A 14,040-nucleotide genomic window follows, 5' to 3' on the forward strand; every position below is an offset into this window, starting at 1 on the left:
ATATATATATATATATATATATATATATATATATATATATTTCTCCGCCGAAATCACTTTTAAACCCATTTCCACCTTTTTTTCCCTTCTCTTCCTCTTACTTTTTTTTCACGTTTTTTTACGTTTTTCTCCTTTTCGCCTCTTTTCTGGGCGTATTATTCTTCTTTTTCTTCTTTTTTTTCGTCTAATGCATACCCCATCAGTGCAGCAATGCTTATTCAATACCGCCAGCAGATGGAGACACTGGGGGATAATTTTCTAAGGATTTATACTGATTTTTCCTGTCTGAATTTGTCGCACAGAAAGTTGCAGGCCAAATATGTGTGACATTTCTGCGACTTTAGCTTCTAGAGCATTTTTACAACATTATACATAGGTGCTGAATACATAAAAAGCGACTGTTCAGCGACAGACAAGTCGCATCGGCTGAAAGTAGGCCAGAATGTCAGTCCATGTTGGAGCAGGTTTAGATACAGTCTAAAGCATAGATCTCAAAGTCTGTGCACAGAATTTAGCAAGGGCCTCGCACCTTCTGATGCATCAGGTAGGTGCACAATAGCATAGCCTAACCCTCTGTACTTTGGTCTATATTGATGCGGGACATAGACAGCCAGCTGATGACCAATCCATTAGTGCAATGGATGGCTGGAAGCATTTGTCTTTGCCTTTGCAATACCACAGAAGCAATGCATGGTCAATGTACAGCAATGACACACCTGTGTGAACAGCCAGGAGACCCCCCCCCCCCCCCCCCCATGTTATGTTACATAGTTACATAGTTAGTACGGTCGAAAAAAGACATATGTCCATCACGTTCAACCAGGGAATTAAGGGGTAGGGGTGTGGCGCGATATTGGGGAAGGGATGAGATTTTATATTTCTTCATAAGCATTAATCTTATTTTGTCAATTAGGAACATTCAGCACCCACCCGCTATCAAGGCAGCTGCCTATCATGTCATGCCCTACCTGCACAGGTGTGCTGGCTACTCAAATGATCCAATTAAGGAGGCCATTTAGTCAGCAGCAGCAGAAGTCCTGTGCCTGGACGCTCCAACAGGGGCCAGACACAAGCAGAAGGAGAAGCAGCAGAAGCAGCAGCAGCACCACCTTTTGTTTTTTGGCTGCAGCAGCAGCAAGGCCCACAGGGCTGGCTAGCTGGCTAGCCAGCAAGCAGGTAGCAATGAAAGTAGGAATCTTTCTTTTTAACCCTGTAAGGGGGTGGTGCACTGTACCCGAAGATACTGCCATATCGGGTCAATGCATAGGGCGACGGAAGCAAGCTTCGAAATCGGCCCCCGTTCTCAAAAATCCATTTAATATATGGTCCCCAGATAGGGGACGTATCAGATATTAAACTGATAAGAACAGATACTACACTTGATCTTAGCCAAAAGGCCGAGAAGCGATAACCGTGAAAGGGGCGGGCCCAACAAGGTCCCCTTCATGGGCACTATCACTGCTTGCTGTCAGGGAGGCTGCCAGACAATTTTCCATGCACACTCTGGGCTGGGGGGCAGTCAACCACCAGTACACACAGCAGAACCTAAACCCATACCATTATTGCTAAGCAGCAAGACAGGGGCCCATTGCACTCCCACGGGGCCTTTTTAAATGCAATCCATAACCCGGATTTGCCAGGAACCCTTCTTACTCCTCCTACTTGCATGTGACACTGGGCTTAGGATCTGCATAGGAAACACACACACAAGCACACACCTACCTTTGTTGCCTGCAGATGCCTCCTTGGCTGTCCCCAAACGGTATCAAACCAACACCCACGGGAAGCTGTAAGCATAGAGGACATGCCTGCACCCCATTGGACTTACCTGTGTGGGTTAAATCCGGGTTATTTGACAACCTATGGCGGTGATGGTTCTGCTCAGGCAGAGCAGTGCTGATGCTCCTCATAAAGCTGTCGCTGCTGTGAAGGTTCTAGGTGACATCACAAATCCCTTTGGTTACATACACAACAAAGCTGGGTTGTTGTTGTTTACACTCTGCAAGGCCTGTGGAAGTGAGTGACATCATAGCACTGTAGTTCTGAGGGTTCAAGATGGATGCAACAATCTCCTGTTGCTTCTATGAAGGCCGTAATAGACGACATCACCAAACAGCTCCATAGTCACATACACAGCAAAGGAGAGATGTTGTTTACACCTAGTGATGTCAGTGGTATTGAGTGACATCACAGCACAGTGCTAAGGCTCCTGGGCCTGGACACAGCAGCGGCTGCAATATCTCAACGGAGAATACGTTTATATCTATGTGTGTGTGTGCGCATATATATATATATATATATATATATATATATATATATATATATATATTTCTCCGCCGAAATCACTTTTAAACCCATTTCCACCTTTTTTTCCCTTCTCTTCCTCTTACTTTTTTTTCACGTTTTTTTACGTTTTTCTCCTTTTCGCCTCTTTTCTGGGCGTATTATTCTTCTTTTTCTTCTTTTTTTTCGTCTAATGCATACCCCATCAGTGCAGCAATGCTTATTCAATACCGCCAGCAGATGGAGACACTGGGGGATAATTTTCTAAGGATTTATACTGATTTTTCCTGTCTGAATTTGTCGCACAGAAAGTTGCAGGCCAAATATGTGTGACATTTCTGCGACTTTAGCTTCTAGAGCATTTTTACAACATTATACATAGGTGCTGAATACATAAAAAGCGACTGTTCAGCGACAGACAAGTCGCATCGGCTGAAAGTAGGCCAGAATGTCAGTCCATGTTGGAGCAGGTTTAGATACAGTCTAAAGCATAGATCTCAAAGTCTGTGCACAGAATTTAGCAAGGGCCTCGCACCTTCTGATGCATCAGGTAGGTGCACAATAGCATAGCCTAACCCTCTGTACTTTGGTCTATATTGATGCGGGACATAGACAGCCAGCTGATGACCAATCCATTAGTGCAATGGATGGCTGGAAGCATTTGTCTTTGCCTTTGCAATACCACAGAAGCAATGCATGGTCAATGTACAGCAATGACACACCTGTGTGAACAGCCAGGAGACCCCCCCCCCCCCCCCCCATGTTATGTTACATAGTTACATAGTTAGTACGGTCGAAAAAAGACATATGTCCATCACGTTCAACCAGGGAATTAAGGGGTAGGGGTGTGGCGCGATATTGGGGAAGGGATGAGATTTTATATTTCTTCATAAGCATTAATCTTATTTTGTCAATTAGGAACATTCAGCACCCACCCGCTATCAAGGCAGCTGCCTATCATGTCATGCCCTACCTGCACAGGTGTGCTGGCTACTCAAATGATCCAATTAAGGAGGCCATTTAGTCAGCAGCAGCAGAAGTCCTGTGCCTGGACGCTCCAACAGGGGCCAGACACAAGCAGAAGCAGAAGCAGCAGAAGCAGCAGCAGCACCACCTTTTGTTTTTTGGCTGCAGCAGCAGCAAGGCCCACAGGGCTGGCTAGCTGGCTAGCCAGCAAGCAGGTAGCAATGAAAGTAGGAATCTTTCTTTTTAACCCTGTAAGGGGGTGGTGCACTGTACCCGAAGATACTGCCATATCGGGTCAATGCATAGGGCGACGGAAGCAAGCTTCGAAATCGGCCCCCGTTCTCAAAAATCCATTTAATATATGGTCCCCAGATAGGGGACGTATCAGATATTAAACTGATAAGAACAGATTTTTTTTTTTTTTTTTTTTTTATCTAAAGCCGAGGAACGTGCTTTCGATTCACCCAAAGTGCAAGAAAAAGTGCAAACGTGTTACACTAAAAAAACGTGCACAAAGGATGCGGTCTATCGCAAGCCCTTCTCCGATAGGAGAGAGGCCCCCCAACAAACCTTACCCTTCGCCTCCGGACCAAAAGGTACCTGCGAGGTTCCAGGTTCGATGTCCCTTTTCGCTGAAGCTACTAGGGGACCACAAATGCTCCCGGCATCCCCCTTGGCGTTAGCCAAGGTATCTGCCCGCAGAGCCGATTACGGTAGGTACCCTGCGAAGCAGGAGTACCCGGGGTGTTTGCAGGGAGGTGCGGAACCTAATGGCCACACACACCTCCCCTAGACCGCCAGGAGGGACACCCAGAAGGGCTACCGCATCCTGACAAATCCTGTGAACACACAACACGCAAAAAGTGACACAGTGAGACAAAAAATAAATAAATAAGTGAATGTGTGCAGATATACTGCCCGGACATCCGGCCGGATCTATAAAAATTTCTCTGATCCTAGCCAGAAGGCCGGGAATCAAGAGGTGAGTGCCACAAGGTGAAGAGATTATGGTGCCCGTGCTTCAACTCAGTGAGCCTATTCTCCCAGTGAGTTTCGGCACCTCGGGGTCACCACTCCCCGAGGCACAAAAGTACCTCGGCTCTAGACCCTCTCAGCCTCATGGCGAGACCCGGAGGGAACAGGTCACATCGGGGCAGCCGTCGAGCTGATTCCTCAGAACCAGCCCCGGAAAGCCCTGGTACACCTGCATCCTCCATGCAGCACCCATCCCCACCAGCATGAAAACTGATAAGAACAGATACTACACTTGATCTTAGCCAAAAGGCCGAGAAGCGATAACCGTGAAAGGGGCGGGCCCAACAAGGTCCCCTTCATGGGCACTATCACTGCTTGCTGTCAGGGAGGCTGCCAGACAATTTTCCATGCACACTCTGGGCTGGGGGGCAGTCAACCACCAGTACACACAGCAGAACCTAAACCCATACCATTATTGCTAAGCAGCAAGACAGGGGCCCATTGCACTCCCACGGGGCCTTTTTAAATGCAATCCATAACCCGGATTTGCCAGGAACCCTTCTTACTCCTCCTACTTGCATGTGACACTGGGCTTAGGATCTGCATAGGAAACACACACACAAGCACACACCTACCTTTGTTGCCTGCAGATGCCTCCTTGGCTGTCCCCAAACGGTATCAAACCAACACCCACGGGAAGCTGTAAGCATAGAGGACATGCCTGCACCCCATTGGACTTACCTGTGTGGGTTAAATCCGGGTTATTTGACAACCTATGGCGGTGATGGTTCTGCTCAGGCAGAGCAGTGCTGATGCTCCTCATAAAGCTGTCGCTGCTGTGAAGGTTCTAGGTGACATCACAAATCCCTTTGGTTACATACACAACAAAGCTGGGTTGTTGTTGTTTACACTCTGCAAGGCCTGTGGAAGTGAGTGACATCATAGCACTGTAGTTCTGAGGGTTCAAGATGGATGCAACAATCTCCTGTTGCTTCTATGAAGGCCGTAATAGACGACATCACCAAACAGCTCCATAGTCACATACACAGCAAAGGAGAGATGTTGTTTACACCTAGTGATGTCAGTGGTATTGAGTGACATCACAGCACAGTGCTAAGGCTCCTGGGCCTGGACACAGCAGCGGCTGCAATATCTCAACGGAGAATACGTTTATATCTATGTGTGTGTGTGCGCATATATATATATATATATATATATATATATATATATATATATATATTTCTCCGCCGAAATCACTTTTAAACCCATTTCCACCTTTTTTTCCCTTCTCTTCCTCTTACTTTTTTTTCACGTTTTTTTACGTTTTTCTCCTTTTCGCCTCTTTTCTGGGCGTATTATTCTTCTTTTTCTTCTTTTTTTTCGTCTAATGCATACCCCATCAGTGCAGCAATGCTTATTCAATACCGCCAGCAGATGGAGACACTGGGGGATAATTTTCTAAGGATTTATACTGATTTTTCCTGTCTGAATTTGTCGCACAGAAAGTTGCAGGCCAAATATGTGTGACATTTCTGCGACTTTAGCTTCTAGAGCATTTTTACAACATTATACATAGGTGCTGAATACATAAAAAGCGACTGTTCAGCGACAGACAAGTCGCATCGGCTGAAAGTAGGCCAGAATGTCAGTCCATGTTGGAGCAGGTTTAGATACAGTCTAAAGCATAGATCTCAAAGTCTGTGCACAGAATTTAGCAAGGGCCTCGCACCTTCTGATGCATCAGGTAGGTGCACAATAGCATAGCCTAACCCTCTGTACTTTGGTCTATATTGATGCGGGACATAGACAGCCAGCTGATGACCAATCCATTAGTGCAATGGATGGCTGGAAGCATTTGTCTTTGCCTTTGCAATACCACAGAAGCAATGCATGGTCAATGTACAGCAATGACACACCTGTGTGAACAGCCAGGAGACCCCCCCCCCCCCCCCCATGTTATGTTACATAGTTACATAGTTAGTACGGTCGAAAAAAGACATATGTCCATCACGTTCAACCAGGGAATTAAGGGGTAGGGGTGTGGCGCGATATTGGGGAAGGGATGAGATTTTATATTTCTTCATAAGCATTAATCTTATTTTGTCAATTAGGAACATTCAGCACCCACCCGCTATCAAGGCAGCTGCCTATCATGTCATGCCCTACCTGCACAGGTGTGCTGGCTACTCAAATGATCCAATTAAGGAGGCCATTTAGTCAGCAGCAGCAGAAGTCCTGTGCCTGGACGCTCCAACAGGGGCCAGACACAAGCAGAAGCAGAAGCAGCAGAAGCAGCAGCAGCACCACCTTTTGTTTTTTGGCTGCAGCAGCAGCAAGGCCCACAGGGCTGGCTAGCTGGCTAGCCAGCAAGCAGGTAGCAATGAAAGTAGGAATCTTTCTTTTTAACCCTGTAAGGGGGTGGTGCACTGTACCCGAAGATACTGCCATATCGGGTCAATGCATAGGGCGACGGAAGCAAGCTTCGAAATCGGCCCCCGTTCTCAAAAATCCATTTAATATATGGTCCCCAGATAGGGGACGTATCAGATATTAAACTGATAAGAACAGATACTACACTTGATCTTAGCCAAAAGGCCGAGAAGCGATAACCGTGAAAGGGGCGGGCCCAACAAGGTCCCCTTCATGGGCACTATCACTGCTTGCTGTCAGGGAGGCTGCCAGACAATTTTCCATGCACACTCTGGGCTGGGGGGCAGTCAACCACCAGTACACACAGCAGAACCTAAACCCATACCATTATTGCTAAGCAGCAAGACAGGGGCCCATTGCACTCCCACGGGGCCTTTTTAAATGCAATCCATAACCCGGATTTGCCAGGAACCCTTCTTACTCCTCCTACTTGCATGTGACACTGGGCTTAGGATCTGCATAGGAAACACACACACAAGCACACACCTACCTTTGTTGCCTGCAGATGCCTCCTTGGCTGTCCCCAAACGGTATCAAACCAACACCCACGGGAAGCTGTAAGCATAGAGGACATGCCTGCACCCCATTGGACTTACCTGTGTGGGTTAAATCCGGGTTATTTGACAACCTATGGCGGTGATGGTTCTGCTCAGGCAGAGCAGTGCTGATGCTCCTCATAAAGCTGTCGCTGCTGTGAAGGTTCTAGGTGACATCACAAATCCCTTTGGTTACATACACAACAAAGCTGGGTTGTTGTTGTTTACACTCTGCAAGGCCTGTGGAAGTGAGTGACATCATAGCACTGTAGTTCTGAGGGTTCAAGATGGATGCAACAATCTCCTGTTGCTTCTATGAAGGCCGTAATAGACGACATCACCAAACAGCTCCATAGTCACATACACAGCAAAGGAGAGATGTTGTTTACACCTAGTGATGTCAGTGGTATTGAGTGACATCACAGCACAGTGCTAAGGCTCCTGGGCCTGGACACAGCAGCGGCTGCAATATCTCAACGGAGAATACGTTTATATCTATGTGTGTGTGTGCGCATATATATATATATATATATATATATATATATATATATATATTTCTCCGCCGAAATCACTTTTAAACCCATTTCCACCTTTTTTTCCCTTCTCTTCCTCTTACTTTTTTTTCACGTTTTTTTTACGTTTTTCTCCTTTTCGCCTCTTTTCTGGGCGTATTATTCTTCTTTTTCTTCTTTTTTTTCGTCTAATGCATACCCCATCAGTGCAGCAATGCTTATTCAATACCGCCAGCAGATGGAGACACTGGGGGATAATTTTCTAAGGATTTATACTGATTTTTCCTGTCTGAATTTGTCGCACAGAAAGTTGCAGGCCAAATATGTGTGACATTTCTGCGACTTTAGCTTCTAGAGCATTTTTACAACATTATACATAGGTGCTGAATACATAAAAAGCGACTGTTCAGCGACAGACAAGTCGCATCGGCTGAAAGTAGGCCAGAATGTCAGTCCATGTTGGAGCAGGTTTAGATACAGTCTAAAGCATAGATCTCAAAGTCTGTGCACAGAATTTAGCAAGGGCCTCGCACCTTCTGATGCATCAGGTAGGTGCACAATAGCATAGCCTAACCCTCTGTACTTTGGTCTATATTGATGCGGGACATAGACAGCCAGCTGATGACCAATCCATTAGTGCAATGGATGGCTGGAAGCATTTGTCTTTGCCTTTGCAATACCACAGAAGCAATGCATGGTCAATGTACAGCAATGACACACCTGTGTGAACAGCCAGGAGACCCCCCCCCCCATGTTATGTTACATAGTTACATAGTTAGTACGGTCGAAAAAAGACATATGTCCATCACGTTCAACCAGGGAATTAAGGGGTAGGGGTGTGGCGCGATATTGGGGAAGGGATGAGATTTTATATTTCTTCATAAGCATTAATCTTATTTTGTCAATTAGGAACATTCAGCACCCACCCGCTATCAAGGCAGCTGCCTATCATGTCATGCCCTACCTGCACAGGTGTGCTGGCTACTCAAATGATCCAATTAAGGAGGCCATTTAGTCAGCAGCAGCAGAAGTCCTGTGCCTGGACGCTCCAACAGGGGCCAGACACAAGCAGAAGCAGAAGCAGCAGAAGCAGCAGCAGCACCACCTTTTGTTTTTTGGCTGCAGCAGCAGCAAGGCCCACAGGGCTGGCTAGCTGGCTAGCCAGCAAGCAGGTAGCAATGAAAGTAGGAATCTTTCTTTTTAACCCTGTAAGGGGGTGGTGCACTGTACCCGAAGATACTGCCATATCGGGTCAATGCATAGGGCGACGGAAGCAAGCTTCGAAATCGGCCCCCGTTCTCAAAAATCCATTTAATATATGGTCCCCAGATAGGGGACGTATCAGATATTAAACTGATAAGAACAGATACTACACTTGATCTTAGCCAAAAGGCCGAGAAGCGATAACCGTGAAAGGGGCGGGCCCAACAAGGTCCCCTTCATGGGCACTATCACTGCTTGCTGTCAGGGAGGCTGCCAGACAATTTTCCATGCACACTCTGGGCTGGGGGGCAGTCAACCACCAGTACACACAGCAGAACCTAAACCCATACCATTATTGCTAAGCAGCAAGACAGGGGCCCATTGCACTCCCACGGGGCCTTTTTAAATGCAATCCATAACCCGGATTTGCCAGGAACCCTTCTTACTCCTCCTACTTGCATGTGACACTGGGCTTAGGATCTGCATAGGAAACACACACACAAGCACACACCTACCTTTGTTGCCTGCAGATGCCTCCTTGGCTGTCCCCAAACGGTATCAAACCAACACCCACGGGAAGCTGTAAGCATAGAGGACATGCCTGCACCCCATTGGACTTACCTGTGTGGGTTAAATCCGGGTTATTTGACAACCTATGGCGGTGATGGTTCTGCTCAGGCAGAGCAGTGCTGATGCTCCTCATAAAGCTGTCGCTGCTGTGAAGGTTCTAGGTGACATCACAAATCCCTTTGGTTACATACACAACAAAGCTGGGTTGTTGTTGTTTACACTCTGCAAGGCCTGTGGAAGTGAGTGACATCATAGCACTGTAGTTCTGAGGGTTCAAGATGGATGCAACAATCTCCTGTTGCTTCTATGAAGGCCGTAATAGACGACATCACCAAACAGCTCCATAGTCACATACACAGCAAAGGAGAGATGTTGTTTACACCTAGTGATGTCAGTGGTATTGAGTGACATCACAGCACAGTGCTAAGGCTCCTGGGCCTGGACACAGCAGCGGCTGCAATATCTCAACGGAGAATACGTTTATATCTATGTGTGTGTGTGCGCATATATATATATATATATATATATATATATATATATATATATATTTCTCCGCCGAAATCACTTTTAAACCCATTTCCACCTTTTTTTCCCTTCTCTTCCTCTTACTTTTTTTTCACGTTTTTTTACGTTTTTCTCCTTTTCGCCTCTTTTCTGGGCGTATTATTCTTCTTTTTCTTCTTTTTTTTCGTCTAATGCATACCCCATCAGTGCAGCAATGCTTATTCAATACCGCCAGCAGATGGAGACACTGGGGGATAATTTTCTAAGGATTTATACTGATTTTTCCTGTCTGAATTTGTCGCACAGAAAGTTGCAGGCCAAATATGTGTGACATTTCTGCGACTTTAGCTTCTAGAGCATTTTTACAACATTATACATAGGTGCTGAATACATAAAAAGCGACTGTTCAGCGACAGACAAGTCGCATCGGCTGAAAGTAGGCCAGAATGTCAGTCCATGTTGGAGCAGGTTTAGATACAGTCTAAAGCATAGATCTCAAAGTCTGTGCACAGAATTTAGCAAGGGCCTCGCACCTTCTGATGCATCAGGTAGGTGCACAATAGCATAGCCTAACCCTCTGTACTTTGGTCTATATTGATGCGGGACATAGACAGCCAGCTGATGACCAATCCATTAGTGCAATGGATGGCTGGAAGCATTTGTCTTTGCCTTTGCAATACCACAGAAGCAATGCATGGTCAATGTACAGCAATGACACACCTGTGTGAACAGCCAGGAGACCCCCCCCCATGTTATGTTACATAGTTACATAGTTAGTACGGTCGAAAAAAGACATATGTCCATCACGTTCAACCAGGGAATTAAGGGGTAGGGGTGTGGCGCGATATTGGGGAAGGGATGAGATTTTATATTTCTTCATAAGCATTAATCTTATTTTGTCAATTAGGAACATTCAGCACCCACCCGCTATCAAGGCAGCTGCCTATCATGTCATGCCCTACCTGCACAGGTGTGCTGGCTACTCAAATGATCCAATTAAGGAGGCCATTTAGTCAGCAGCAGCAGAAGTCCTGTGCCTGGACGCTCCAACAGGGGCCAGACACAAGCAGAAGCAGAAGCAGCAGAAGCAGCAGCAGCACCACCTTTTGTTTTTTGGCTGCAGCAGCAGCAAGGCCCACAGGGCTGGCTAGCTGGCTAGCCAGCAAGCAGGTAGCAATGAAAGTAGGAATCTTTCTTTTTAACCCTGTAAGGGGGTGGTGCACTGTACCCGAAGATACTGCCATATCGGGTCAATGCATAGGGCGACGGAAGCAAGCTTCGAAATCGGCCCCCGTTCTCAAAAATCCATTTAATATATGGTCCCCAGATAGGGGACGTATCAGATATTAAACTGATAAGAACAGATACTACACTTGATCTTAGCCAAAAGGCCGAGAAGCGATAACCGTGAAAGGGGCGGGCCCAACAAGGTCCCCTTCATGGGCACTATCACTGCTTGCTGTCAGGGAGGCTGCCAGACAATTTTCCATGCACACTCTGGGCTGGGGGGCAGTCAACCACCAGTACACACAGCAGAACCTAAACCCATACCATTATTGCTAAGCAGCAAGACAGGGGCCCATTGCACTCCCACGGGGCCTTTTTAAATGCAATCCATAACCCGGATTTGCCAGGAACCCTTCTTACTCCTCCTACTTGCATGTGACACTGGGCTTAGGATCTGCATAGGAAACACACACACAAGCACACACCTACCTTTGTTGCCTGCAGATGCCTCCTTGGCTGTCCCCAAACGGTATCAAACCAACACCCACGGGAAGCTGTAAGCATAGAGGACATGCCTGCACCCCATTGGACTTACCTGTGTGGGTTAAATCCGGGTTATTTGACAACCTATGGCGGTGATGGTTCTGCTCAGGCAGAGCAGTGCTGATGCTCCTCATAAAGCTGTCGCTGCTGTGAAGGTTCTAGGTGACATCACAAATCCCTTTGGTTACATACACAACAAAGCTGGGTTGTTGTTGTTTACACTCTGCAAGGCCTGTGGAAGTGAGTGACATCATAGCACTGTAGTTCTGAGGGTTCAAGATGGATGCAACAATCTCCTGTTGCTTCTATGAAGGCCGTAATAGACGACATCACCAAACAGCTCCATAGTCACATACACAGCAAAGGAGAGATGTTGTTTACACCTAGTGATGTCAGTGGTATTGAGTGACATCACAGCACAGTGCTAAGGCTCCTGGGCCTGGACACAGCAGCGGCTGCAATATCTCAACGGAGAATACGTTTATATCTATGTGTGTGTGTGCGCATATATATATATATATATATATATATATATATATATATATATATATATATTTCTCCGCCGAAATCACTTTTAAACCCATTTCCACCTTTTTTTCCCTTCTCTTCCTCTTACTTTTTTTTCACGTTTTTTTTACGTTTTTCTCCTTTTCGCCTCTTTTCTGGGCGTATTATTCTTCTTTTTCTTCTTTTTTTTCGTCTAATGCATACCCCATCAGTGCAGCAATGCTTATTCAATACCGCCAGCAGATGGAGACACTGGGGGATAATTTTCTAAGGATTTATACTGATTTTTCCTGTCTGAATTTGTCGCACAGAAAGTTGCAGGCCAAATATGTGTGACATTTCTGCGACTTTAGCTTCTAGAGCATTTTTACAACATTATACATAGGTGCTGAATACATAAAAAGCGACTGTTCAGCGACAGACAAGTCGCATCGGCTGAAAGTAGGCCAGAATGTCAGTCCATGTTGGAGCAGGTTTAGATACAGTCTAAAGCATAGATCTCAAAGTCTGTGCACAGAATTTAGCAAGGGCCTCGCACCTTCTGATGCATCAGGTAGGTGCACAATAGCATAGCCTAACCCTCTGTACTTTGGTCTATATTGATGCGGGACATAGACAGCCAGCTGATGACCAATCCATTAGTGCAATGGATGGCTGGAAGCATTTGTCTTTGCCTTTGCAATACCACAGAAGCAATGCATGGTCAATGTACAGCAATGACACACCTGTGTGAACAGCCAGGAGACCCCCCCCCATGTTATGTTACATAGTTACATAGTTAGTACGGTCGAAAAAAGACATATGTCCATCACGTTCAACCAGGGAATTAAGGGGTAGGGGTGTGGCGCGATATTGGGGGAAGGGATGAGATTTTATATTTCTTCATAAGCATTAATCTTATTTTGTCAATTAGGAACATTCAGCACCCACCCGCTATCAAGGCAGCTGCCTATCATGTCATGCCCTACCTGCACAGGTGTGCTGGCTACTCAAATGATCCAATTAAGGAGGCCATTTAGTCAGCAGCAGCAGAAGTCCTGTGCCTGGACGCTCCAACAGGGGCCAGACACAAGCAGAAGCAGCAGAAGCAGCAGCAGCACCACCTTTTGTTTTTTGGCTGCAGCAGCAGCAAGGCCCACAGGGCTGGCTAGCTGGCTAGCCAGCAAGCAGGTAGCAATGAAAGTAGGAATCTTTCTTTTTAACCCTGTAAGGGGGTGGTGCACTGTACCCGAAGATACTGCCATATCGGGTCAATGCATAGGGCGACGGAAGCAAGCTTCGAAATCGGCCCCCGTTCTCAAAAATCCATTTAATATATGGTCCCCAGATAGGGGACGTATCAGATATTAAACTGATAAGAACAGATACTACACTTGATCTTAGCCAAAAGGCCGAGAAGCGATAACCGTGAAAGGGGCGGGCCCAACAAGGTCCCCTTCATGGGCACTATCACTGCTTGCTGTCAGGGAGGCTGCCAGACAATTTTCCATGCACACTCTGGGCTGGGGGGCAGTCAACCACCAGTACACACAGCAGAACCTAAACCCCATACCATTATTGCTAAGCAGCAAGACAGGGGCCCATTGGCACTCCCACGGGGCCTTTTTAAATGCAATCCATAACCCGGATTTGCCAGGAACCCCTTCTTACTCCTCCTACTTGCATGTGACACTGGGCTTAGGATCTGCATAGGAAACACACACACAAGCACACACCTACCTTTGTTGCCTGCAGATGCCTCCTTGGCTGTCCCCAAACGGTATCAAACCAACACCCACGGGAAG

The 14,040-nt window shown here is 46.5% G+C and overlaps 6 non-coding genes and 1 pseudogene across 6 annotated transcripts; all 7 read right to left on the reverse strand.

Moving 5' to 3' along the window:
- Positions 1-1,218: 1,218 nt before the first annotated feature.
- LOC130301650 (U2 spliceosomal RNA) lies at positions 1,219-1,409 on the reverse strand. Its single transcript, XR_008852011.1, has one exon. It is a non-coding gene; the product is annotated as a U2 spliceosomal RNA (small nuclear RNA).
- A 2,097-nt stretch (positions 1,410-3,506) lies between these two features.
- Positions 3,507-3,694, reverse strand: LOC130301662 (U2 spliceosomal RNA). The gene has a single exon (XR_008852021.1). It is a non-coding gene; the product is annotated as a U2 spliceosomal RNA (small nuclear RNA).
- A 692-nt stretch (positions 3,695-4,386) lies between these two features.
- Positions 4,387-4,546, reverse strand: LOC130301666 (U2 spliceosomal RNA; annotated as a pseudogene).
- A 2,094-nt stretch (positions 4,547-6,640) lies between these two features.
- On the reverse strand, positions 6,641-6,831 carry LOC130301651 (U2 spliceosomal RNA). The gene has a single exon (XR_008852012.1). It is a non-coding gene; the product is annotated as a U2 spliceosomal RNA (small nuclear RNA).
- Positions 6,832-8,916: 2,085 nt separating this feature from the next.
- On the reverse strand, positions 8,917-9,107 carry LOC130301652 (U2 spliceosomal RNA). The gene has a single exon (XR_008852013.1). It is a non-coding gene; the product is annotated as a U2 spliceosomal RNA (small nuclear RNA).
- Positions 9,108-11,191: 2,084 nt separating this feature from the next.
- Positions 11,192-11,382, reverse strand: LOC130301653 (U2 spliceosomal RNA). Its single transcript, XR_008852014.1, has one exon. It is a non-coding gene; the product is annotated as a U2 spliceosomal RNA (small nuclear RNA).
- Positions 11,383-13,468: 2,086 nt separating this feature from the next.
- On the reverse strand, positions 13,469-13,659 carry LOC130301654 (U2 spliceosomal RNA). Its single transcript, XR_008852015.1, has one exon. It is a non-coding gene; the product is annotated as a U2 spliceosomal RNA (small nuclear RNA).
- Between the last annotated feature and the right edge of the window lie 381 nt (positions 13,660-14,040).

Source organism: Hyla sarda, unplaced genomic scaffold (genome assembly GCF_029499605.1).
Source record: "Hyla sarda isolate aHylSar1 unplaced genomic scaffold, aHylSar1.hap1 scaffold_1132, whole genome shotgun sequence".
Taxonomy (NCBI): Eukaryota; Metazoa; Chordata; class Amphibia; order Anura; family Hylidae; genus Hyla; species Hyla sarda.